The 25,783-nt window shown below is 34.8% G+C and overlaps 1 protein-coding gene and 1 long non-coding RNA gene across 2 annotated transcripts in view; one reads left to right on the top strand and one right to left on the bottom strand.

Moving 5' to 3' along the window:
• Positions 1–20,788, bottom strand: part of LOC141461832 (tRNA dimethylallyltransferase) — a 498,974-nt gene extending 478,186 nt beyond the window's left edge. Inside the window, exon 1 of the mRNA XM_074143235.1 lies at positions 20,673–20,788. The gene's annotated coding sequence lies outside the window, so the exon portion shown is untranslated. The remainder of the gene's footprint in view (positions 1–20,672) is intronic.
• Positions 20,305–22,143, top strand: LOC141461918 (uncharacterized). Its single transcript, XR_012463069.1, has 3 exons — positions 20,305–20,515; positions 20,696–20,926; positions 21,704–22,143. It is a non-coding gene; the product is annotated as an uncharacterized lncRNA (long non-coding RNA).
• Positions 22,144–25,783: the final 3,640 nt, after the last annotated feature.

Below are 25,783 nucleotides of genomic sequence, written 5' to 3'. Positions count from 1 at the left end.
TAAATAATTCTTTAATAAAATAAAGGAACAAAACGCAGACAGACTTTTGGGTAGTTACCACAAAGTTTCGTGCGTTAAAAAAAAAATTAGATATGATGAATGGAGGGCAAGCATGTGAAGTATTGATTATTATTAAACAGCAAACTAGGAATTTCGTAAACAATGGCTATCCAAATGAAGACAAGGTACAAGTGGGCTGAGTCTCTCGGTTAACACTTTTACACATTCTGATAACGAGTTTTGTCATGCACAAACACACACTAATAACAGCCACTATATACTACACCACACAGAACAACAATGAATCGTATCAGATTGTAAACAACAGCATGTCACATTTACTTGTCTAGTTTTACATCCCCCACTTCTTCTACGTCATGTTACAAACAAGCCACGCTACCAACATCCCCACGTTAGAAGGCTCGACGATAGGGGAGTACGCTGAAGCGTCCACTTTTTTTTTTCTACCATTGTTTACAACATTGGTATATCACGCTAAAAGTGGCATAACTTATTCACTGTTTTACGCTTTCATTTTAAAGTAATGATTTTTTTGTAAAAAAAAATAAAAAAAATCAGAAGAAGAGGAAGTGGTAATGAGAGTAGTAAGGGAAGATGAAATCAATACTGCGGCAGAAACTGAGAATGATGCTGTTAACTGAACGACCAGCCACCAGGGAATTTTTGGGATATAACAGAATTTTGGCACCCGGAAATCTAAGGATAAATCAACTCTAATTAACTAACACGTTGGTTTAAGACAAATTAGCACTTCTTGGTATGGCTATCTGGTCCGTTTCCTTTCCAGCAGTGTGTGACGTTTGTAGGTCCGTTAGGTGGCTGCTGAGGCTGCAGAAGACTTTGCTAACTACGCCCAAACAAATCACCTAAAATCTCGCTCACAAAAATAATTTAAAGTACCGCAGTGTTACTATAAATAAAATTTTATTGAATTAAAACCAAAAATCTGGTACGGACACTCAGATGACTTTCAGTTACTACTATTCTCAAGGTCATAAGTCAATAATATTCTCCAAACGCGGAACATTTGACCATATTAATTCTCACCAAAGTCATAGTTTGTAAAACAGAAAACCTTTAATCGGAATGTAGTATTACAAATAAGGCTCCCCACCCAACCAATACGAAGTTTACTAAATAGCCTGGAAGCCATTTTCGAGAATGAATATCATGGAATGAAAAAGTAGCCCTTCCGGTTGAGGAGTTTTCCTGAAACTGGATTTAACTCCCCTTAATAGTAAACAAGAGATAGGAGATAGGGAAGGGATTAGCTATGCGGTTAGCGTACTGGACTCCCACGCGGAGGACCCGGGTTCGAATCCAGCTGCTGACCCTTAGATTTTCTCTTCCTAGGAGCTTCTTACAGCTCACTGTCCAGGTGATGGACAGTGTTGTCTGTAAAGAGAGTACACTGTCCGGAGGCCAGCAGTGCATTGAAAAAAGCACCGGGCGCCAATAACCTTAGATGTTGACGCGCCTTAAATCATAAACAAAAAAGAGATATTAAACACCCCTATTAAAACTGGTATGCCACGCTATATAATTAATATATTATATTATACAGGGTGTGGCACGAAAGACTACTGTTTAAGCTGAGGGAGATTCTTCCTCATACTTACTACCTCATCCTCAAATCCTACCTAAAAGATCGATATTTCAGAGTGAACTGAGGAGCATCAGACTCTGATATCCATCTAGCTCGAGCTGGTGTTCCTCAGGGCAGTGTCCTAGGTCCTCTTCTTGACTCCTTATATACAGCAGACATACCTCAACATCCAAATACCATTCTTTCTACCTTTGCTGACGATACTGCAATCTTATCTCCTCATTCCGATCCTCTTATCGCTACATGAACTCTACAAACACACATTAACCACTTACAGAACTGGCTTTTCAAATAGAGAATCAAAACCAACGTTACGAAGTCAAAATTTATAGTATTTACTCTCAGACGGAAAATCCAACCTCCCATCATCTTGAACCAAACTCCTATACCAACTGTGGGCAAAGTACGCTACCTTGGACTGTACCTAGACAAACGGTTGACATGGAATCCCCATACTAGACTGTAAAGACAAGAAACTAACCAACGCTACAAACTGTTCGCCAGACTACTTGACAAACGTTCGAAACTTAACCTACATAACAAAAGACTCTTATATCTACTGTTACTGCGACCTATTTGGTCATACGGCATCAAAGTATGGGCATCGACTAAGCATTTCAATTCACTACGCCTCCAGGCATTACAGTCAAAAATACTTCGAATATATATATAAAAATACTTCTTAACGCTCCGTTCTGTGTATCTAACCTCACTATCCATAATGCCCTCAAAATCCCTTTCATTACAGATCTTGCTAACACTCGTTTTCTCAAATTTCATTCCTCTACAGCAGCTCATCCTAACCCTCTCATAGAACACCTATCTTCCTCCACATTACCAGGTAATCCTCTAAGGAGATTGAAGAGAAGATGGCCTCGTGATCTACTCTTATCGTGAGAGCAAAGCACGTTACTGGAGTGACACCACTGGGTGCCTTCCCCACTCATGATTTTCTTTTATTTCTTTTTTTCTTTTACCATATTTGCTTGTTGCAACAACTGTTGCAGTGTTAATTTACAATAAAAGATTAAAAAAAAATATATATATATTATATTAAATTATATTATTACATATAATAAAAAAAAAGGCACTGTAGAGAGAATTTACCTATCTCAGAACAACCCTAATCGAATATTCCAGATAAATATAAGTGTATTTACAAGTGTAGATTTATATGTATTCAATCATTATATGAAATTTAAATGAAATCGTTGCAGCCATTTTTTGAGAAAATTTTAAAATACTGAAAAATTTATTTAGAAAAGTGGTACTTCCAGTAAACCAATCTTGAGTAACTGAAGATTGTATCTCGATAATTAGGAAACTTCCTAAATTGCATTAAATTCCTTTCAACGTTCCCGTTTTACAGAGAAAGAGAGAAAAGAAATACACAAATTTCAGAAGTTCACAATCACGCCATTTTGGACCAATTGTGTGGAAACGCGAAGTTTTTAAATAATAAAAAAAAAATTACTATATCTCCAACTTAAACGACCCAAAAACCTGTTTTTGGAACTACCACATAATTCATTCGTTAAATAAAAGTTCAAATCCAGAACAGTAAATTGTCTTATAGTGTTTAAAAAAAAAACGCATTTATTAGGAAAAAATAACACATTTCACACTACCATCTAGGATAGTGGTTCTTAACCTTTTGATATCTAAGGCGCCGCTTTTGATTGATGGTTATTTTGGTGGCCCTATGATCAAGATTTTAATATATTCTGAACAATTGAGTAGTGATACATTATATATGTAGATAAAATAAAGTAATCGCCTATTTTTTCAGGCGGGTCTTAACGTCCAACTACCAATTAGGTGTCGTGGACGGAGGCGACTAGCAAACATACTTTGCTGTAAATTTCTTTTATTAACCTTTAAACTTTAAATAAAATCCAAGGTCTAAGACCGGGAATCGAACCCAGTACCACAATACATATTAGCTTAGCAGGAGTAGTGATACATTATATATGTAGATAAAATAAAAGATTAAAGTACTGATTTTATTTGTCGGAGCATGCTTTCTGAGAGTATGTCAGCGAGTAAGAAGTGGGATTGAAATATAGTTGAAGTAGAGAATTCTAAACTCGAAACCAATCTGATTAATCTACCTGAGATGATAGGTGAAAGTTCGAAACCGGTCAGGGACACACACACACACACACACACACATGCGTATAACGATGTTAAAAATCAGCGATATCGGAGCACTGTTGTTGACCTAATCAGATTTTTAATGATTAAAAATTGTTTTTGTTAAAAAAAAGATCTCAAAAAAAGAAAAAGGAAAGATACAAAATGAAGATCTGCTCAATTATCATCCTAGTTATTTTCTAGTCCTAGTTTCATCCTAGTTATTTCAGAGAACTTAAAAATCTGTCAGCTTAAGAAACCATTTTTTTTGTAAGGGAGTAGCCATGGCTTTTTGCCATAGCATATTTAAAGGAGCTGCATCTGAGCTCCAAAGGAGAGCAGTAAAGTGAATTACCAATGGGTCCAGAGAAATCAGTGCAAGTTCTATTCCAAATCAAGCCATCTTAACCATAATACAAGGAATGCTACAGTATAAAATAACTTTTGTATTAGCTTTGAGTGACAGGAAAATATTTACATTTTAAATTATATTTTTATTAAGGATTCAATTTAGCGAGGAATCGGTTCAGAACAAAAAACGACTCCGTCTTTTTGCCAACGTTTCGGCAAATTTATTGCCTTCTTCAGGGCCTGCATATTACAAGTAAAGCAAATACAATTAGAATATTGAACTATGGGGCTACAAATACAACATATTAATATATCTTTTTAATACTTCTTATAGTTTTAATAATTTGTATTTATATTTGTTTTAAAAAAATCGTATTTGTTGTATTTGTAATATCAGGCCCCTGAAGAAGGCAATAAATTTGCCGAAACGTTGGCAAAAAGACGGAATTGTTTTTTGTTCTAGACCGATTCTTCGCCAAATTGAAATCCTTAGTATAAAATAACTCCAGGAGAGCCATTTTTTTTTAATACCGTCACACGTTAGCAACTAGGATTCATGACATAATAAAGCACTAAACACCAAAATCTTTTTTTTCTGTTATGAAGTACTCTTAGTACAAAAAAAACATAAAGAAAACTGGGCAGGAGTTTTATAGGCTCTTCGTGGACCGACCACCAAATTATTATTATAGCCTTCTGAAGTTAGATGTGGACACAGGAGGTCTGCAAGTTAACAGTCTAGGATCTTATAATGCTACTATCAAGGAATACCGTTCTCTTATTTGTTTTTTTGTAACCTTCTACTGTTGGTTTTCTAGTAACTACCGCCTAAAAGTTGAAAATATTGTTTTTAATATCTATACTTAATAAATACCGTATTACGCTTATAGTTGAATAAAATAGTTAAATAACATAATTACGATCATTATATTTAATTTATTATCTTAAAGAAATGAAATAATGAGAGCTCTTCCAAGTATACGAGTATATCCGCTGCTTAATGCAAATTTTGAGATATTCCAATGAAGTTTCGTAGATGTGTTCCACTATTTCTTATATTGTATATTGTTAGAATATCCAAATTATGCAGAAAGTTATAGTGGCCAAGGTTCAACCCATTTCCGTTAAGTGTCAAACACTATCGCTCTATTTAGTTGGCCAGAAATGCTCCCATTAACGGCCCTTGTCATTTAATATGATTATGTGGCCACTACCGTGGGATTCACGATAAGCATAATCTGCTTCTTTTTTTTTCTTGTCTTTTGTTGGTTTGCCTTTTTTTTTCTTTGTGAATAGATAGTCATGGCAACAGCTATACACCATTTAGAATAAGGAAAGTTACAATTTAAATGTTACTTTAGAAAATTTATTACAAAATGATTAAATAACTTAAGGAATTTCCTAATTAACAAAAATGCAACTGCAAAGAAAAACTAAATGTTCGTAAAAGAAATATGTAACCGGAACAAATATAGTTATTATTCAAAATTAATAAGAATTTTCCACAAAAATTCAGGAGCCTGCCACCCACCATATTTGGAAATTAAAGGTCTAACAGAAAACGCGGAATATTTGGAAACTTTTTTACAACAATTTGTGTTCATATTACAGAAATGTATCGCTAGATACCTGATTCCAAAGCATAGGACATTTCAAAAAACAATGTGTTTATTTTTCCTCTTCTGCTTTCTGTAACTCAACCAACCCGCATGGCCACGCCCTGAAGAAGGCTACAAAATTTGCGCGAAACGTTGGCAAAAAGACGGAGTTGTTGTTCTTTTGTTCTGGACCGATTTCCTCGCTAAATTGAATCCATAATTTAAATATTTTACTGTCGCTAAAAGCTAATACAAATTAATTTTTTTGTTTTAGGTACTTTATTTATGATTCAACGTTTAGCTGATTGATCTAAATGGTTCATTAAAAAATAGCAATTTTGAAAGGCTTTGGAAATTGATACTTAGTTCATTTAAAATTTAAAAGCTAGTCCGAATGCTTTCATGATAGTTTAGTCTCGAGTTACCTTCCATTTTTAGGGAGCCGGCACCGATGAACTTTAAAAGTAGTAAGTAAAAAGTATGAAATTAGTGAAATTAAAACTGTCCGGTAGGACAGTTGTATAAGGGTTGATCGTCAAAAAGTGCACGAAAAAGCGTAACGTTGAAAAACACCCAACTTTGACAATTTTTTTCTCTTTTTCTACTAAAGATAAAATTCCCAAATTTTCTTTAAAATATGGGGCAAACCCTCCTTTATAGCTGTAATTTTTTTGCAACAACCCAGATCTAATAGGTTTCGAGAAAAAAGTTGCCGAAAATGAGCAAAAACGGCTTTTTCAAAAAATGTTCTTGTTCTTGTTCTTCTTCTTGTTGTTGTTGTTGTTGTTGTTGTTGTTCTTGTTACCTTTTTTGTAAACAACGTACAGCCTAAACGCGCGAACCGATTTTCATGAATGAGGTGTCATTCGATTCGGAATTTTATGTAGATGTGCCTTTTGGGGGTCTCGACCCTGTACATCGAATGGGAGAGGAGTTAGCCCCCTTTATGTAAGGCCCCCTCCAAAATTATTATTACTAATTACTCTGTAAATCTTGGCCCGATTTTGATAAAATTTGGTAGGATGATAGGGTTAGGGCTCCCCTACGTAACATTAAAGCGGTGATCAGCTCTTACACTTGTTAAGGGGAAGTATAGGAATCGTTTCAAATTATCGACACGTGAACCGATTTTCATGAATGAAATGTCATTCGAATCGAAATTTTGTACAGATTTACACTTTAAAAGTCTCGACACCGTGCCTCATAAGGAGGGGAGTTTGCCCCACCCAAATAAGGCCCTTTCTAAAACTATTATTACCAATATTTCTATAACGCTTAGTCCGATTTTGATATAATTCAGCTCGAATAAATGGTTAAAGCTCCTCTACATTGCTGATGCTCTTGCACCTACTAAGAGGAAGTACTGCAATCGTTTAAATTATTAATGAGTGAACCGATTTAAATCAATGAATTGTCGTTCGATTAAAAAATCTTTGCCTCTTTGCCTAGAAGTACTTCAATCGCAGTTTATTTTTCTTACTCCTCTTAAAAGGAAGTAATGAAATCGCAGTTTAATTTTGCTATTTACGCACAAATACCTTCCTATGTTATTCAAAACGCTTTTTCAAAAAAAGTTGTTACTGAGGATGGTTTGGGGGACCTTAACGATAATCATTCTTTAAAAAGATCTCTCTAGTGGTAGTTACGGTTCCGACTTACCATCTTATCAGGTTATAATGATAGAATTGCTTATTCCAAATTTAAAAAAATCTGTAAAGCAGATATGTAACTTTGTAAAATAGACAAAAAGGAAAATCTATCCAAAAGGTACAAAAATCTCTTTAACAAAAACTTACAGTTTTAAATGTTAAGTATAAGGGTTGATTAAACGCCAAAAGGTACACAAATCAGCAAGCACCCAACATTTCATTAATTCTTCATTAATATTTAAGTAATTTTACTGCAATAATATTCATTAATATTTTTTAGAATTTATTAGATGTCACAGACCCTTATGCTGGCCACTTCATTTATAATATTTTTTTGTTATAATTATGATAAATCACACATATGAACATGCATGTTAAAGTAGAAAAAGACAAAGTTAGAGTAGGCTACTGTCTTGAATTCGTCTTACCGAAATATTCGTGAGCATAAATATCACACAGTTATATCAAGTAGATTATTCAACAACAATTATTGATTTCTCAATTGTAATTTAATTTAGTCCCCCTAATTTTACTTATAGTAAAATACTGGAATAATTAGCTGTCCTAAAAATATACATATCTTATTTACTTTATATTACATATTACATTTTTTTTTATAAAAAAAAGTTTTGAATTTTTTAGCCACATAATTTTTTTTTATTTTTTATAACGTTTTTCTTTTTAACCTGTATTTAATAGTTTGATTATTATAAATAACTAGATATTACAGTCAATCTACAGTGCTACTTGAACAAATATTTTGTAGACGAAAATGGCCAGCATAAGGGTCTGTGACATCTAATAAATTCTAAAAAATATTAATGAATATTATTGCAGTAAAATTACTTAAATATTAATGAAGAATTAATGAAATGTTGGGTGCTTGCTGATTTGTGTACCTTTTGGCGTTTAATCAACCCTTATACTTAACATTTAAAACTGTAAGTTTTTGTTAAAGAGATTTATATATTATTAATAGCGTAACTTTGAATAATGGGGATTTCAAAATTAGACAGACAAACCTTTTTAAATTATTAGAAAAATATTATAATTACAGAGTCTAAAATTCTAAGAACAATAGTTAACGCTCCCTTCAACGTCTCCAATCATACTATATCACTCTGATCTAAATATTCCTCTCGTCTCTGAAATAGCCCAATCTCGATACACAAAACTCCATTCAAATCTACACAGTCACTACAACCCTCTGCTCCACAACATAGCGGCGGTGGCCACACGATCATCTCAACACATAACGCTGACCTCCTAGGATGGTTGCTGTGTAAGCTTGCCAATCTCGCGAACTAAGGGCTTCCATCACTGGATGGTCGTCGTTCACTCCAATCACGTCCTTGGCGCACATGCATGTGCGCGTGTATATATGTACACACACATATAAATGCGTGCATGTGTACGAGGGTCGTTTGAAAAGTCCTTGCAAAAATAAAAACTACTTAATTTTTAGGGGTAAACCTTTTTTATTTTTCAACATAGTCTCCTTTTAGGCTTATACACTTCGTCCAACGCTGCTCTAGTTTGTTGATCCCTTCCGAATAATAGGATTTCCAAGTCCAAGTCCAAGTCTGAAAAATAGCCATTCGTTTCTGCAATCACCTTCTCGTTTGAATAAAATCTTTTTCCCGCCAGCCATTTCTTCATATTGGGGAACAAATAGTAGTCCGAGGGAGCCAAGTCTGGAGAATAGGGGGAATGTGAAACGAGTTGGAACCCTATTTCCATTAATTTTGCGACCACAACTGCTGAGGTGTGAGCTGGTGCGTTATCGTGATGGAATAGGACTTTTTTGTGGGCCAATCGTGGGCGTTTTTCTTGCAGCTCGGTTTTCAAACGGTCCAATAACGATGAATAATATGCACCTGTAATAGTTTTACCCTTTTCCAGATAGTCGATGAGGATTATTCCTTGCGAATCCCAAAAGACAGTCGCCATAATCTTTCCGGCCGAAGGAACGGTCTTCCCCTTTTTTGGCGCAGATTCCCCCTTGGTAACCCATTGTTTAGATTGTTCTTTGGTCTCAGGAGTGTAGTGATGTATCCATGTTTCATCCACAGTGACGAAACGACGCTTAAAGTCCTGCGGATTCTTCTGGAACAGCTGCAAACCGTCCTTGCAACACTTCACACGATTTCGTTTTTGGTCAAGCGTGAGCAATCGCGGCACCCATCTTGCGGATAGCTTTGTCATGTCCAAATGTTGATGCAAAATATTATGTACCCGTTCATTCGAGATGCTCACAGCACTAGCAATCTCACGCACCTTCACTCTTCTGTCATCCATCACCATATCATGGATTTTATCAATGATTTCTGGAGTAGTAACCTCAACAGGGCGTCCAGAACGTTCAGCGTCACTTGTGCCCATATGGCCACTCCGAAAATTTTGAAACCACTTATAAACTGTTCTAATCGAAGGTGCAGAGTCATCATAATGTTTATTAAGCTTCTCTTTAGTCTCCTCAGGCGTTTTGCCTTTCATAAAGTAGTGTTTAATCAACACACGAAATTCTTTTTCGTCCATTTTTTGAAAATCACTCGACTTCCTCGATTCAAACGGATGCCAAACACAAAGAAATAGACCGGTCTGGCTGAAACTTGGTGTGTGTTCTTCCAAGAGATGCTACTAACTAAACATAACCTCGATACGCGCCAGTACTTCTATCTCTTTGACTTTGCACGGACTTTTCAAACGACCCTCGTATTTGCGCCATCACTTTTGCCTATTGAACTAGATACAGTTGCAAAATAAATAAAGAAATAAAATTAAAATAAAACAAAATTACAGAGTTATAAAAAAAACAAACATTCTTTTGTAATTTGCAGATTGTACTTGCGTTTAATTTAATAAATTAAGCGTGTAACTACAGGCCTGCACTTACGATGAAATATTTTTTGTGATAGAATTGTAACAAATAATCTAAGTTCAAAAAACTCTTTTCTCCTTCTAAAATGAACTTCAATACAGCTAACAAAAGTGGATAAAAGAATTGAATTAGAAACAGATCTTCAAAACTAATTAACAAAGAAAAAAAAAGACCGTTAAATATGTTAAAATGATTACGTTTCTGTTTCAGCCCGTTACAGTAGGTTTTGTATAATAAACATTTTCTACGCAGTTGATGAATATAACACAGATTTCCTGTAGGTCTTGTTATATATTGTGTAAAGTGGCTCTAGTATATAGACACGTCGCATCTGCTCTAGTAGTCGTGTGAAAGTGCTAGAAAATAGAATAGAAAGAGCAGGTAGGCCCTTGGGATGAGTGTTCCCACAAGGACGAGAGCCAAGGCAAAGGGGGACCTTCACTATTGTTACGAAGAATAGAATGAGAAAGAAAATTGAGAGAAAGAATCTATAACAAACTAGTGCAGGTCTGTACATGCATGCTGCAGGTGAGACATAAATAACAACAGTTCCTAAACTAATGCCACCGTACTATTAAATCTTGTGCCACCTTTTACGCTAGAATAATATTGCAAAATGATCGATATATTCTATGCTTTCTTTTGTTGATCCTACATACATATCTAGTATTTCCCTGTGTGCCCTCTTTAAAGAACCAGCGAAATGTGCATTAATAATTAACTGCATCGGAGCCCATGATTTTTAAATAGATAATTTATTACCATAAATATACATAAGAATGACAAAGGTTCTACATTGTATTTCTAAATTTTCTGTACTATTTTTTCAAATTTTAATTCACGCTCAACAGATCTGAGACTTTCGTGATTCTGTGTTACTAATTGCAAAAGATTAAAGACTACCAGTTTCAAATAAAGACTATCATCTGACTAATAGTAGCAATTAAGAGATACGTTTAAAAAAAAACTTATAATTTTATAGAAGATTTAATAAAGACAAATACTATCTTCCATGTTTTGCTATCTAAATGAAGAAATTAGTGTCTAATGCCATTGGGGGAAGTCTCTTCTCAATTACCTTTATCAGCCAATGTAATATTTTTATTTAATTGATTTTTGGTGAATATCGAGGTGCGGTCTTAAATAAAAACAACTTTTTTGCTTTACACCAACGTTTCGGTAATTTTTACTACCTTCTTCAGGGTATTATAAAAAAAGTTTGTGAAGTTTAATGTAGAGCTTCTGAAGAAGGTAGTAAAACTAAAAGGTAGTACAACGGTCGAAAAAACCATAACCATCATTTTTATTTAATGATTTAAGACACGTCCACATCTGAGGTTAAAAGAACCCGAAACCTTTTTTCAGTGCACTGCCGGCCTCCGCACAGAGTACTCTCGTTACAGACAACACTGTCCATCACTGGACGATAAGCTGTAAGAAACTCCTAGAAAGAGAAAAATCGAAGGGCCAGCAGCTGGATTCGAACCCGGGACATCCGCGTGGGAATCCAATACCCAAAACGCATAGCTAATCCCTACCCACCTAAACTTTTTGTATTACACACCTAAAATGACCGTTTCCCCCCCCCCTAATTTGTCTGACTTTTAAAATTTCTTTTTGCCTCCGTCAAATTAATAAGACATAAAATTAAATCTTTTCCTTTCTCAAACACTTTTTATTTATTTATTTCATTTTATTATTTATTAAATCTAAACAAAAAATAGGCTCAGAGTAAATGAGAGGCCTGAGATTACATCTATTTTGGAAATAAACACCATTTATCTAATAAATAGGCAGTTTGGAAAAATTAAACACCCACAAGAATTACAGAATCATAGTGCCGATCTAAGACAGAGAAGTTACATTGTACAGCAGATCCAATAAAGTTTTGATGTTTCTAGGAATAAAATAATAAGTTCCTTGATTATATCCTTCTAGAACGCATCCTTAGAAATAGAAATAGAAATAGAAAAGAAATTTATTATTCTGGGACAATTGTCCCCTAAGAATAAATACAGGTACAAATAGAGGCCTTAATAGTTTGGCCTGTGATTATAGAGAAATTAAATAAATAAATAAATATTTACAAAAGTGAAAATATAATAAGTGAAAATGAAAGTAAAAATAAAATAATAAAACAGCAGAAATTAAGGAAATAAATTAAAACAATTAGAATTTCGGAGGAAGCTGAATAGAAAGGAGATAACTGAATAGACGGGATTTAAAGATGGATAGGGTAGGAGCATGGCGGACAGATGAAGGCAAGGAGTTCCAGAGAGAGGTAGCACGTATGAGGAGGGACTTGTCAAAGGATGAGGTACGGTGAGAGGGAATATAAAGATCAGATGAGCGAGATCTAGTGTTACGGGAATGGATGGAGGATTTAAACTTAAGGAGTTGAAAAATATAGGAAGGACTTTGAGACTGGATGACTTGAAAAAGGAAAGAAGCCAAAAAATATTGGCGGCGATAGACAGGAAAAAGCCACTTCAACTCATCGTAGCAGTGCGAAATGCGAGAGTCTCTGGAAATGCTGAAAATAAATCTTATGAAGCAGTTCATGAGGCGCTTAAGCTTAGCTTCAATATCACCAGAAAGACCGCCATACACTAAATAACCATAGTCGAAATGGGGGAATATAAGAGAGGAAACTAGGAGTTGCCGGGTCTTAATTGGAAAAAGGTGACGGGAACTATTAAACTGCTTAAGGATATGGATGGAATGGCGAGAGATTTGGGAAACATGGTTTTTCCAGGATAGGTTTTGATCGAAAGTGATACCAAGGTTTTTCACAGAGGAACAATATTTTATTGGGGTATTGTAAAGGAAAAGATTAGGAAGAGGAGCCAATGATTTAAGGAGTGGGTTGGAGCCAATAACTATAGCTTTGGTCTTTTCTACATTCAGGGTAAGCTTATTGTTCGTGGCCCATGCTGAGATATTATTGAGGTCTTCTTGAAGTTTAAATACAGCTTCAAACAAATCCGACGGGGAAAAGGATATGTAAATCTGAAAATCATCAGCATAGAGGTGATACTGGGAATGAGAGATGGAAAGAGGAAGGTCATTGATGTAAATTGAGAAGAGGGTGGGAGATAGGGAAGAACCTTGAGGTACACCGCGTGACAAAGGAAGAAGTGAAGAAGGATTACTATCGGGAGTGACAACGAATTGGGAACGATTAGACAGGAAGGATTGGAACCAACGGAGGGTGCTATTGGAAAAAGAGAGGGATTGTAGTTTAGATAGCAGGATATGATGGTCAACGGTATCAAAGGCTTTGGAGAAGTCTAGGAGTATAAGGATGGTAAGTTTTTGGTCGTCAATAGCCGTCTGCAAGTCATGGGTAATTTTCAAGAGTGCAGAATAAGTGGAATAAGAAGGACGAAAGCCAGATTGGAGTGGATTAAGGAGATTGTTTTGTTCGAGGTAATTAGAAAGCTGGGATTGCACTAAACGTTCAAAGGGTTTGGAGAAATTTGATAAAATAGAGATGGGACGAAAATCAATAGGAGAGGTGGGATTTGAGATTTTATTTAGAGGACGGACTAGGGCTGTTTTCCAGCAGGATGGGAAAATAGAATTCTGAAGGGAGAAATTATAAATATGGTAAAGGACTGGCAATATCGCTGGGAGGCAGGCTTTAATTAATTTAACAGGAATGTTGTCAGGGCCATAGTCATTTGTACGGGATTTCAGAACTGAGGTTAGGAGATCTTCAGGAGTAATATGATCCTTACTGCACTTACTGACTAGTACGAGACGGTAACGTAAGTGAAGTCGAAATCTCTACACCTATTATCCTCTTCTGATGATACGTAAAAGTTCCAAACCGGTCAGGTATGTAATTTTCAAATAGTAAGCTGATTTACAAAATATTTTTTGTTTCAGGTACCTAAATTTCCAAATAGAACAGATATTTTAAAGAAAGCGATGATTAACTTTAGGTTAACATTAAACTGATTAACCTAAAAAAGTCTCTTGAAAGCCATATTATTGAACCAACTCTTTAGTTTTTAAATAAAATTTATTCACACTCGGATGCATTGAAAAAGTGGTCGATGAAATCAAATTTCCTTTCAAATATAATATTATACAAACAATACTGCAACTTTTTATCCACTGAATGCAGTGCACTCCCATGAAGTTGACGTACTATGAATGCAGACCTAATTTAGAAGGTTTGCACGCAAGAGGGTGGTTATTATCTGCATTCTATTATTATAAAATATAAAAAAAATGATGCATTTACGGAAGGGGAATCATGCAGTATGTACACGTATCTATGACACGTGTCAATTTCGTTTTGCCCTCAATAAATATATCTGACCTTCCTCAAACACTTTATTTACTGTATCGTAATAAGCTTACATTTAATTGTGTAAATAAATATTGTGGTTAGGTTCGCCGTACTGTATTATATCGTGGACTTTATTTGTTTCTGACCGGTTTTGGACTTTTATCTGATGTTCATCAATTCATCCTCTGATGATGGATAAAAGTCCATAACCAGGGAGAGATTCAAGAAACACGCCTTATTTCTTTACTTGGTCAGGGACCAATTCCTCATCACTCTCATCACTTGCAGGAGATAAATTGTGTAATAATGCATTTATTAAATTGGTAGCTTAACCAAACAAAACCCTTACGGTAAACTTGAAATTCAGTCAGATAACATTGAGTCAATCGTATCTGTGGCAAGAAGTTCGAGTAGTAACCTGAGGGAAAGAATAGTAGAATAGTAGGAGACAAAGAAAGGAATCTAGAAGCCAGGTGGAAATAAAGCAAGGTTGTCTAAAATCCTGATGAAGTGGTTACGGTAACCTCTATTACATCAAGTAGATAGCATTGACTGAGGCAGTTGCATTGCAAGCTGCAGATTAATGGTCCCTAAAGAGTTCCAAATGGATATGTTGGTGGGAAAATGACACACGCGCAGGTTTCGATTGAAATGGTCGCGAAAGTGGTTTTTGAGTCTCTTGGTCCTAACAGATGTAGAATGATGATAAGAGATAACTAACTTAGGAGGATGGTTCTTAGTAGTGATTGAATGACCCAATAGATTTATCTTTTAGTAAAGTAAAGTAATTGCCTATTTTTTCAGGTGGGCTTTACCTCCAACTAGGTTACCAATTAGGTGTCGTGGACGGAGGCGGATAGCAAACATACGAGTACTTTACAGTTAATTTCTTTTATTAACCATTAAATAAAATCCAAAGCCTAAGACCGGGAATCGAACCCAGTACTACAATACATATTAGCTTCGCAAGTCTCGCCTCTAACTACTCGGCTACCGTGGCGCCCAGATTTATCTTTGAAGGCAATTTGGTTGTGGGCGCAACATTTCAATGTGCAAATGAAGCATTCTCGAAGAATCAACAACACTTATTAAGAATACGGCTTCTCAGGTTCTCAGTATGGAAGGAAACGAACTGTAATCAACCCCGCATTGATATCAGATCTGAGAGCAGTTTGTACAGTTGGAAAATGAATGAAATCGTGAAAAATCTAATTAACGTGATTCGATTTATTTTAAAAGTAAAAGAAAACAAAGAACCGCCTTTGATTTGCATCATGAAGAAAATTATAATTATTGTTTAAAACATTCTAGTTTGTCTGGTTTCAAATCTCTGGTCAGCGTGAAGAGAAAGTGGTTGATAGCTTCACTCAGATGGTGGCTTTAATAAACCCAAACTGGTTAGAATATGTTCTCTGAAGAAATACGGTTATTAACCTAAAAAAAGGTCGAGGAAATAATTGAAATAAAAACCTAAAGGATAGTGTGATTATTTAATCATACGGGTACAGGTGTGTAGGCTTACGGGAATGCAGCAGGTGCAAGTGCATCTTAAATATATCTTTCTTAAGAAAATACAAATACTTAGAGGGTGAGTGATGTACCCTGATAATTAAAGAGAAAGTTTAATGACTGTAATGTTAATGGCCGGCGACCGGCAATAAACTTGACAGTTATCTTACTCTGTAGGGCATCTCTAAAATTTCAATCATGTTTCTAGAAGGCACTGTCTTAGAAGGAAGTCTACTAATGCTGATAAAAATACTTGATTTTCTATTGCTCCTAATTGCTGATATGAAACAATGTCACCCTTATATTCTGGTAAATCCATTGCTGAACTCAACAGGTCTTAGTGTACTCACTGTAATCTACTTAGATATAATAATCTAAATAGCGACTTATGTCTGAAGAATGAAGGTGGCCGTTTTGCTTCCAATAATATTTGAAACTGTTACCAACAGCTCCCCTTTCTCAGCAAAAACCACTTAGAACATCTTCTTGGTAGCGCGAAGGACAGCCTAACACTGAATTCCTCCTTCCATAAGCTATCTGGACTAGTCTAACGGCCTCTTGTCTCTTTCTCCTGTTTTTTTTTTAAATGGTTAGTGAATTTTAAACATCCTCATCACAAATGTACGCAGCCTGTTCTGTTAACCAACACAATAATTCAAAAGCCCCACAACAAATCGAAAGTCACACAACAATTCGAAAGCCCAAGAAAAATGCGAAAGTTCCACAATACTGTGAAAGTCGTAGATCAATGCGAAGGCTTTAGAAGAATGCGAAAACCTCAGGACAAAGCAAAAGCTCCAGGACTATACGAAAGCCCAAAGACAATGCGAAAGCCCCAGGACAATGCGAAAGCCCCAGGACAATAAGGAAGCCTCAGGAAAATACGAAAGCCTCACATCAATGAGAAGTTCTCACAGTGCAGCTGTTCTGTCTCCATCGTTTAGCCGCCATTGGCCTAACCAGGTCCTGACCTGGTATAACCAAGTATAACCTACACGTGTTCACATCATTTTCCTTTTTCTTTCAGACAAACCTACACCTGCTAAATGCTGACAGACCCAATTCATGCACGTATTTAGTCATTCTGCAGTGACCCGATAAAAAGCCAACGATCGCCTTACTGGTCTCAAGGCCCTGCTGAAGACTGGAACACTGAAGGTCCTGTGGCTTTCGAATAGTCCTGGCGCATTCTCATAGTCCTGAGGCTTTCGCATTCTTCTAAGGAATGAGGGTAGATATCTAATAATTAATTTAAATAACGGCAGAAGACCAAGTTCGGCCAAAACCTGATTATAGCATCATCTGGTGGTATCTAAGCGAAATATTAATATTTTTTTTTTGGAGTTACGGTGGATATATATTCACACAAACACAATCTCACAATTTTGAAAAAAAATCACCTTTTCGGACTCAGGGGAACTCAAAACGAATTTCCGGAAAAAGCTCGATATCAAAACATGACCGCCATGTTTTCTCTAAATTTCGTAGTCATTAAGAAATGTTTGAAATTAATCCGAGTAATCGAGAATCCAATTATGTATAGTAACTGCCTGTTTTTTCAGGCGGGCTTTACGTCCAACTACCAATTAGGTGTCCGTGGACGGAGGCGACTAGCAAACATACTTTACTGTAAATTTATTTTATAAACCTTTAAATAAAATCCAAGGCCTAGTCTGAGAATCGAACCCAGTACCTCAATACATGTTAGCTTTACAACAGGTCTCGCCTCTAACCGCTCGGCTACCGTGGCGCCTAATTTTTTGATTACGTTTATTTTTTACCTTTTCTTAATTTATAGATATTTTTATCGAACTGATTGCTTTTTTCAGTTTTGGTTTTCTTGAAGGGTCATTAGCCCCTTCGCACCGCTGCAAGAATTACGAATAGAAAGAGAGCGAAAAAAGGATTAGTAACCTTAAGGAGCTTATGGCGGGATCTTTGAGGGGTAAATAACCAATAAAATACCTAACACTATAAATAAACTACCAATCAAAATAAGGTGTAAAAAGAGATATCAAACCAAAACTCAGGGATTTTATTGATGTAGATTAACCCTAAAACATTAAAATGTGAATGTTTCAATTTCTGTCTCTCGTAAGACTTGTTACCTGCTTACACTTCATGACAGGTTTATGCCTGCACACTGCCCTGCAAGATTAACATTTGATTTGTTGGGCGGCTAAGACCCATAACTAATACGAGTACTATAATTTCTAAAAAAAAATTAGGTGGAGGGTAACACTGCAGTAATAGTTGAACAACATACCCACCAGGTAAGGATGAGCTCGTAAAATCATGTGACAAGATTGGATCGTAAATGTCAAGAGTGACTGTTAGCTTTGAAATGGATGATGTGGGATGGGGTGTTGCAAGGAGTTAAAGATGTATTGATGAATGGGGCGGGCGAGAGGGGCTGCATGCCCCCTACTGTCCTATCTAGTGTGCGAGCAAAGATCTGGCTATTACGTTTTATAGGAAGTCACGTGGGCACTTGGCTACAGGTGTGTTCACGTGCCCATTAATACGACGTTAGCCCTCCTTTAAACCGGCTTATTTACCATTTACACGCCTATGTTAAGCTGTAATAAGCTGTAAGTGATCGTAACATCAAATATGGTGAGAAACACATTACGCATCTTAATGAGATTAAAAGTTTAGGTGGCGAATTGATAAACCAGCAAAGGGACAAATAAATTAGTTTTTTCTAGGTTTTTACTGAGATTTAAAAAGTAAAGTAATCGCCTAGTTTTTCAACGTCCAACTTCCAGCTACCAAGCTGAGATTTAAGACTTATGCTTAGGTGTGCAGTAATATCTCACACGATCCAGGTAATCGAGTCACCTCAAATGTCGCGGACTGTTTGAAATTAATCCGTGAGAATTTAATAAGTTCACTTTTTACCTTATCTTACTTTATAGATATTGATGATTTTGATCAAAGTCATCAATCAACAACGGTCGAAAGCCAAAACCATCATTTATAGATATTGTTATCGTTCTGATTTTGAAACAGTTGGAGCCATTTCTCTTGAAAATCGCCGCAAAAAATTCATTACTTTTGAATTGTGACAGAACCTATCGCGTCAGAAGTGGTGGAAATACCCAAATGAAACTGAAATTTCAGAACTTTTAACGTTCGAGATATTTTTTACAAACGTGCAAAAACCAACTTTATTCTAATCACCTCAATACATGTCTTTTAACAGAAAAAGTAACCCAGACGGATACTTGTAGCTGTAAGAAAGCTTGGGAGGAGCCGAAGAACAGGATGGTGGATGTTAAATATTACTGATCGTTGGGATTTGATTTTTTGAAGGTTAATAATTATATGTGATTCAATTATTAGGCTCTTATAGATAACCTCGATCACCTTCAACCCTAATTAGCACTGCAACAACCAAAAATTGCACTAATACAAAAATTTGAATTTTATTAAACATGATACAACACACAAACCCATTCAAAACTACTCATTGGATTATCTAAGAGCATTTTCCGATGCAGTTTGTTTGTAGCGTTCACACAGAATGTGCATTACATCCGGAAACTACTCTCGTTCTACAGTTACACGCTGTTACCCATAGCAACTTTAACATTAACTGAATGCAGTTAAGATAGAAAATATAAAGAACTTTTAAGTTAATTTCCTCTTTATAAATATATAATTTTTAGTGTAGAGTTCAAATTTACGTCTTCCTTCCATTAATGACTTAATCTAGACGACATTACTTTACAGGATAGGAAAACACAATTCTATTAAGTTCTTTTCTATTAGTCTCCATTCAGGAAGGGTTTGAATCACTTAGTTTAGAGAAGCAACATCTTCCAAAGTTTAATAAACATGGAAGAAACATACGTGAAGTAAGTGCCAGTTTTCAATATAATCTTAGAGATATTTAAATAGATACTTAGTGAACGGTAAATTTCACATTTTTTCGGTTTATACTGAACTAAATAACCTTTCAAGTCCTTTGAGATATCTAAACGAATTCGGAAAAAAAGTCTCTGGATAACAAAAGCCATTGAATGAAAGAATTGGACAATCTTAGCATTATTTCTGTACCTATCTTTATAATATGAATATGGATTAAATATTAAGTTAAAAACATAAATGTGAAGAAATTTGCTTTGATAGGAGCGCTACTTCGTCGTTTAAATTTGGTCGTTCACAATAAAACACTACGTTGAGTTAGTATGTATGGTTTACTAATTAAATTTTCTCTGCATTGTAACCCAAGGTAGTGGGGACCAATTCCTTCTTTCTTCCATTACTATTTGCCTTGTTTATAACATGAAAGGTTAGGATATTAGAACTGTATGTAGTGATACAATGTATTTAAGTTTTGTCATTTTGATTGGAAATAACATTATAAAAATATGTCCCGAGAGATTTAACATTGATACATCAACAACTCAACAGTTCAACATTAAAACAGAAAAACTTGCATCAGTTTGTATCACAATAAAGGTATGATTTTTCTAGCTGATTATGTGACAATTGTCTTATTCTTTAAACACATTTTTAAGAAAAAATACTTGATAATGTTTAATTGCTAATAAAAACCCTGAAAGAAAACGAAGGATGTGTAAAACTAATAATTAATTCTAAGTTGAAAAAATCCTACCTTAATATTTTCTGCAAAATTAGAGGCAGCATCCCAGGAAGAAGATAACAAGCTTAAGTCATTTCACTTCACCAACACTGCACAAAAAATTCACTTGCCGAACCGATGCACACCTACAAAAAATAAAAATTATTATCAAGAAACCTGACTAAATTGTGAAACAAAATGATGTGAAAATAATTGTGAAATAATTTAATGATTAAGAAGTGAGAAAAATAAAATTACATAGAATTGACGCAAAAAATTGGCTAAGAGTAAGTACATTGCACTGATTAAAAAACATTTTTGACTTTTCTTATGCATTTTAATCGTAGTTTACTTATAACATCAAAAACTCAGTAATCTCCTTAAAAGTGACACAGATTATTTATACTTACATGAAACAAGTTTCTAATTAATTGGTAAAATGTTGAAACTAAAATCAGTTTTAAGGAACACCGTGCTTTACTTTACATTCATGTTCCCGAAGAACAAAGAGTAAACCCTCCCTAGACTAAATTGAGGAAATAAAATATCCTAACTCCAAGTGTGCACCAATTTATCATTTAGGGATTATTAAAAACTTAATCTAGTTTTGTATAAGTCGTATGTTTCTCGCTTTTCAAATCGGTTTTCTTTCCAATCCAAAAGTGAATTAAGGAATAGTTAAGCTATAAAATGTTTTAATATCAAGTGAGTCCTATCATTTCAATCTCTAAAGCATCACTTGCACTTTAAGCAGATTTGATTTGTACTGTAAGTAGATTATGAAAACACTAGTAATTACATCCAGCTTAGTACATGCTGATACAAATAATTTTTAATATCTTTAATTTATCTTAATATTTCTTAAGTTTACTTACACATCACAGGTAACGTTCATCTTATGATACCCAGACAAGACTAGGCCAATTGGAGAGGAGAAAGACCTCAGCATCCGACAATACTTCAGCTCTTAAAATTTTTGTTAATTATAAATTGATTTTGATAATTTATTATTTTTTTAATTAAAAAGGATTAATTTATTTATTAATTTTTTGTTTTTGTTTTAGTTGTGTTGACATCACGTTTGAAATGACGTCATTCTATCTAGATGGCCTCTAAATGAAGTGTTTTGATTTGTTAGGTGTTTGCATGAAGGTTTTTTTGTTAATCATTATGACAAAATAAATACATATATTTAATGTGTATGAAATCACCAATAAAAAAATGGTTATCTAAGAAAATTTGGATTACACGATGAAATCAACGAAAAAAATCATTCCTTTGAAAGAGTCCTTTCTTGTCTTTTTTTCTTTTTCTTGAGCACAAGGATTATATAGGATGAGGTAGAAAGTTTTGGAAAAAAATCTTCTCGATAGCCAACATTTTGATTTTGATGTACTCAAGGCTTCAGAGAACGAAGACATTTGATTCAAAAATCACCAAATCGATTTTTGAAAGCACATCTATAGTTAGAGAAATAAACTCAATACTTCTGTTACACACCTTTATCTGCAAAAATTAGTTTCTCCTTGCAGATCCAGGTAATTTATAAGTCTCAAATTTCCTATCATAAAAGAATAAGAATTTACATCTTAATAAAATGGATTAGTATTTTTGGAAAATCTAATTAATTTGCCCTCATCGCCTTTATTATTTTAATGCCAAAGGTACAATAATTTTCATTTGCTAACTTAAGGTAAATCTAAACTTGTAATTGTTGCTTGGGTTACCTTCGAAGAAGTAAAGAGGGCCGGACTTAAAGGAAGAGAAAACCTTAGCAGTGCCAGCATTTATTTAATCGTATGCATAATTCATTCCTACATGGATGATCGCAATGTTTTTGAGTTTTGGGATATTCTCTTCACATTTAATTCTTCTCATTAGTTAATATTTCAATATTTATAAGTTAAATATGCTACTAGAACTACAAAAGATCGTTACAATAGGCCTCTTTTCTTCACAGAATAAGGTGAATTAACTACAGCCCTTGTCTGAAGCAGGTGATAATGCATCACTGTTTTTCTGGCGTCCAATCCACAAGGTTCCCGCATGAAATCTCTGGCATGTTGACTCCAGAAGTAATAATATCGCATAAACGACTTATGGATCAAACCCCGCACCAAAGTGAAGAGGAGAGAGGACTTATTTCTCCTTTATATAACTGGACCTTTCTAGTTGTTAGAACAATCAAACTCTTTGGCTACTGGAATACCTTGGGAACTGGACTCGCTCCATGATAAAAATAACAATAGGTAAGTAAAATTTTTCATCCAAAGATAAGTAGAGCTCCCTTCTTTTCATTTACCCCTCGCAGTATCTTGAGGTTTAAAAATCTAAAATAAACTCAGAAGAGCAAGCATAAGTAAGCTTGAGCACTGTAAACGCTGTAATTTCTAAATTATCTGGGATATTGAAAGTGATGCCATCATACATAACGTTTCCGTTATGTACAGAGTCATAAGCTGATAAGTTATTAGCCGTAGCGTTACTATAAGCTTAAACGCATACTCGTACTTCTCATTTCCTCAGTTCCTTTTAATATCTTGAGTTGTCAGAGGGCAGCTGCTTCATTCTTGAACTCATTTTTTGCACTTATCACATTTACTAGATGCATATTTGTAAATATTTAAATGTTCATTAAAAAAAATAAAAATTTTAAGGGCAGATCATATTTTGAGCATTGGGAGGCCCTTTTGTACTCTGACAGAGGAGTGATATTCATTTCTATAAAATTTTAGTATTTGTGAATGAATGAAAGAGTATTTGTGAAAATATTTATCTCTATCAATTATTTCTTATCTTGCTAATCTTTCCATTCATAATTTGCTACCTCAATGTTACTATTGTACACTATCAGCTCATAGCCTGATAAATGTTCAATTTCAATGCCATCTTATCGTAAGGGCAAAAACCACTGCTATCGCTCTCATTTAGACCAAGTTGCGCACGTGTAAATTTTATTTGATTTTTTTCTGCCCCTCTCATTACTAATCTTAAAAATATTAATTATCGAATCATGTTGTAGATTATCAAAAATGTATTTAATTTTTTTTTTTTTGCTGAGTTAAATGATTGAATAATATCTTTCTGAATCAATTTTAAACTTTAGACCATAGTTCATTAAATTAAGCTTTTTTTACAATTCAATTTAACCTTCATGGCACTGATTACATCTCTTACTACAAGTTTGATTAATTAAATAAAATTTCATTGATTGAAGAAAGATTTTAGTTTGAATCAAAATTGAATACTTTTTTGCTCGATATTTAAAACACCTAGGGATTCATTATCTTTGCCAAAGGCCATTGATCTTTACCTCCGCAACCTAATTCCCTTTTTGGGACCGTATGTGTTACCTGAAAATTATTTTAGATATTACGCAGATATTTCTGTTGTTAGATGAATGGAAGATCTGGAGCGGCAGTATACTTTGATACTGGAGATCATTTGGTGATTTCCAATGGATAGTAGACCTCGATTTTGTTAATGCTAGTCTTTGTTGTCTTTTGGATAAGCGGTCTTGCCAATTCCATGGTAAAACGGGTTTTCCTGATATTTACTGACATGTACTGATATCAGGAACGTTGAAGGGCACTAAACTCTTCTGTTTACATCTCTAGGTGGTGTGTATATGATAGGAGAGCCAGCTTCGGTTAAAGATGTTATTTTTAGTCGGATGCTTGGTCGTATGGTTCGCAAAATCAACACCATTGAAGGCAACACCTCTGAAAAATGAGGCGTAGGGATCTTTAAACGGAATAGGTTGCTGGTGGAGAAGCTGTTACCCTTTAAAGAAGACGCCGGATTTTTACGGACAACAAGGAATCTTAGGAGGCTCAGAGCCGGGTCCAGAGTTTCGTTTAGACTTGGGCTATTGCTGTTATTTTATCTCTTTTGAGACAGAATTTGTTCGGATAGTTTAGGATTTTCTTTTCCTAGTGACGAATAATAATAAATGGATCTAAGGGTGCCATTTCTTTTAAAGAATTTTACTTATTGTCATTTACTTAAGATAGTTCACGTTTCCCAGATAATATCATGACACTGAAGTGCTAAATATATCGTTCATCTTGTTCAAGCTGATTTCTTAGCTCCAGAGCTCGAATGCCTCAATTTTTTTTTTTGCCTTCTCTCTATATCCCCTTTATTTGTTCCTTTCGTTGTGATCCAGTGGATGAGGTTCTTATAATCTGAAATATAAGGCCATGTAAAGGGAATATATTTCTTGAAAGACTATTTAGAAATGTTACTTTTATTTATTTTGGCCTTTGACTAAATAATCTAATTTCAGATAGTCACTAAGAATGAAGTGTTAGAACCGGTATTTTTTAAGGAATAAAAAAAACCTGATTTTTAATTCCAATATCCGCAATCGTGCGGATCTTGTAGATCTTACTTAAGAAAAGGATTGCTTTAGTTGTTCTAACTTTGCAGAAAGTCTTAAGTAGAGCAGAGCTCTGGGAGAGGTGGTCTGGTTTTGCTGACTATTGATGCTGAAAGATCAAGTTATATTTGTTGAATTTATTAACATTTGAAAGCACAAATTGTTATTCAGGTCAAATACTAACATAAAGTATTTGGATATAATTACTTAGGTCAAAAGGGTTTCTTGAGTTGAAGGTTTTATTATTATTTTTTTTTAATAGCTTCCAAATTTTCTTCAATTTGAAATGCTAATACCCACCCACGATGTGCCTTATTACTTGGAGATTTCTTTTGAAGAGTTGTATTTTTTTTGGTTAAAAATCGAGATTTTACTGAACTTGAGGAGAGAAAACAGAGACCATTACAATACCATCACTCTCTTAACTGACCAGCTTCTTGGTAGTCTACATTCTGCTCAATTCTGGATAGCCACCTTATCCTAAGAACCACCAGATCTATGCATACTGCCTCTCCACTTTAAACGAAGAAAATCTGTCAGTTAATTTTAGAAAAATGGGTAATTAGATGAAATTTTTTACTTCACTAAATAATGAGAGGTAATCTGATTTATTATCTATGGAAAACCAGAAAATTATTGAACTCTTTATTTTTACTTTATTATAACATAAAAATTAACACAAGTAGGTATATAGAAGAAGCCAAGTAGATACAAAATCGGCTTTAATAGTGAATACTCTTCCTCGTTGTGGTTGTGAAACTCG

This window comes from Rhodnius prolixus, unplaced genomic scaffold (assembly GCF_049639745.1).
Source record: "Rhodnius prolixus isolate KJV_2025 unplaced genomic scaffold, Rpr scaffold_1, whole genome shotgun sequence".
In the NCBI taxonomy this organism is placed as follows: Eukaryota; Metazoa; Arthropoda; class Insecta; order Hemiptera; family Reduviidae; genus Rhodnius; species Rhodnius prolixus.
The sequence above is the reverse complement of the archived record's forward strand: the minus strand, read 5'-3'. Positions and strand labels throughout refer to the sequence as shown.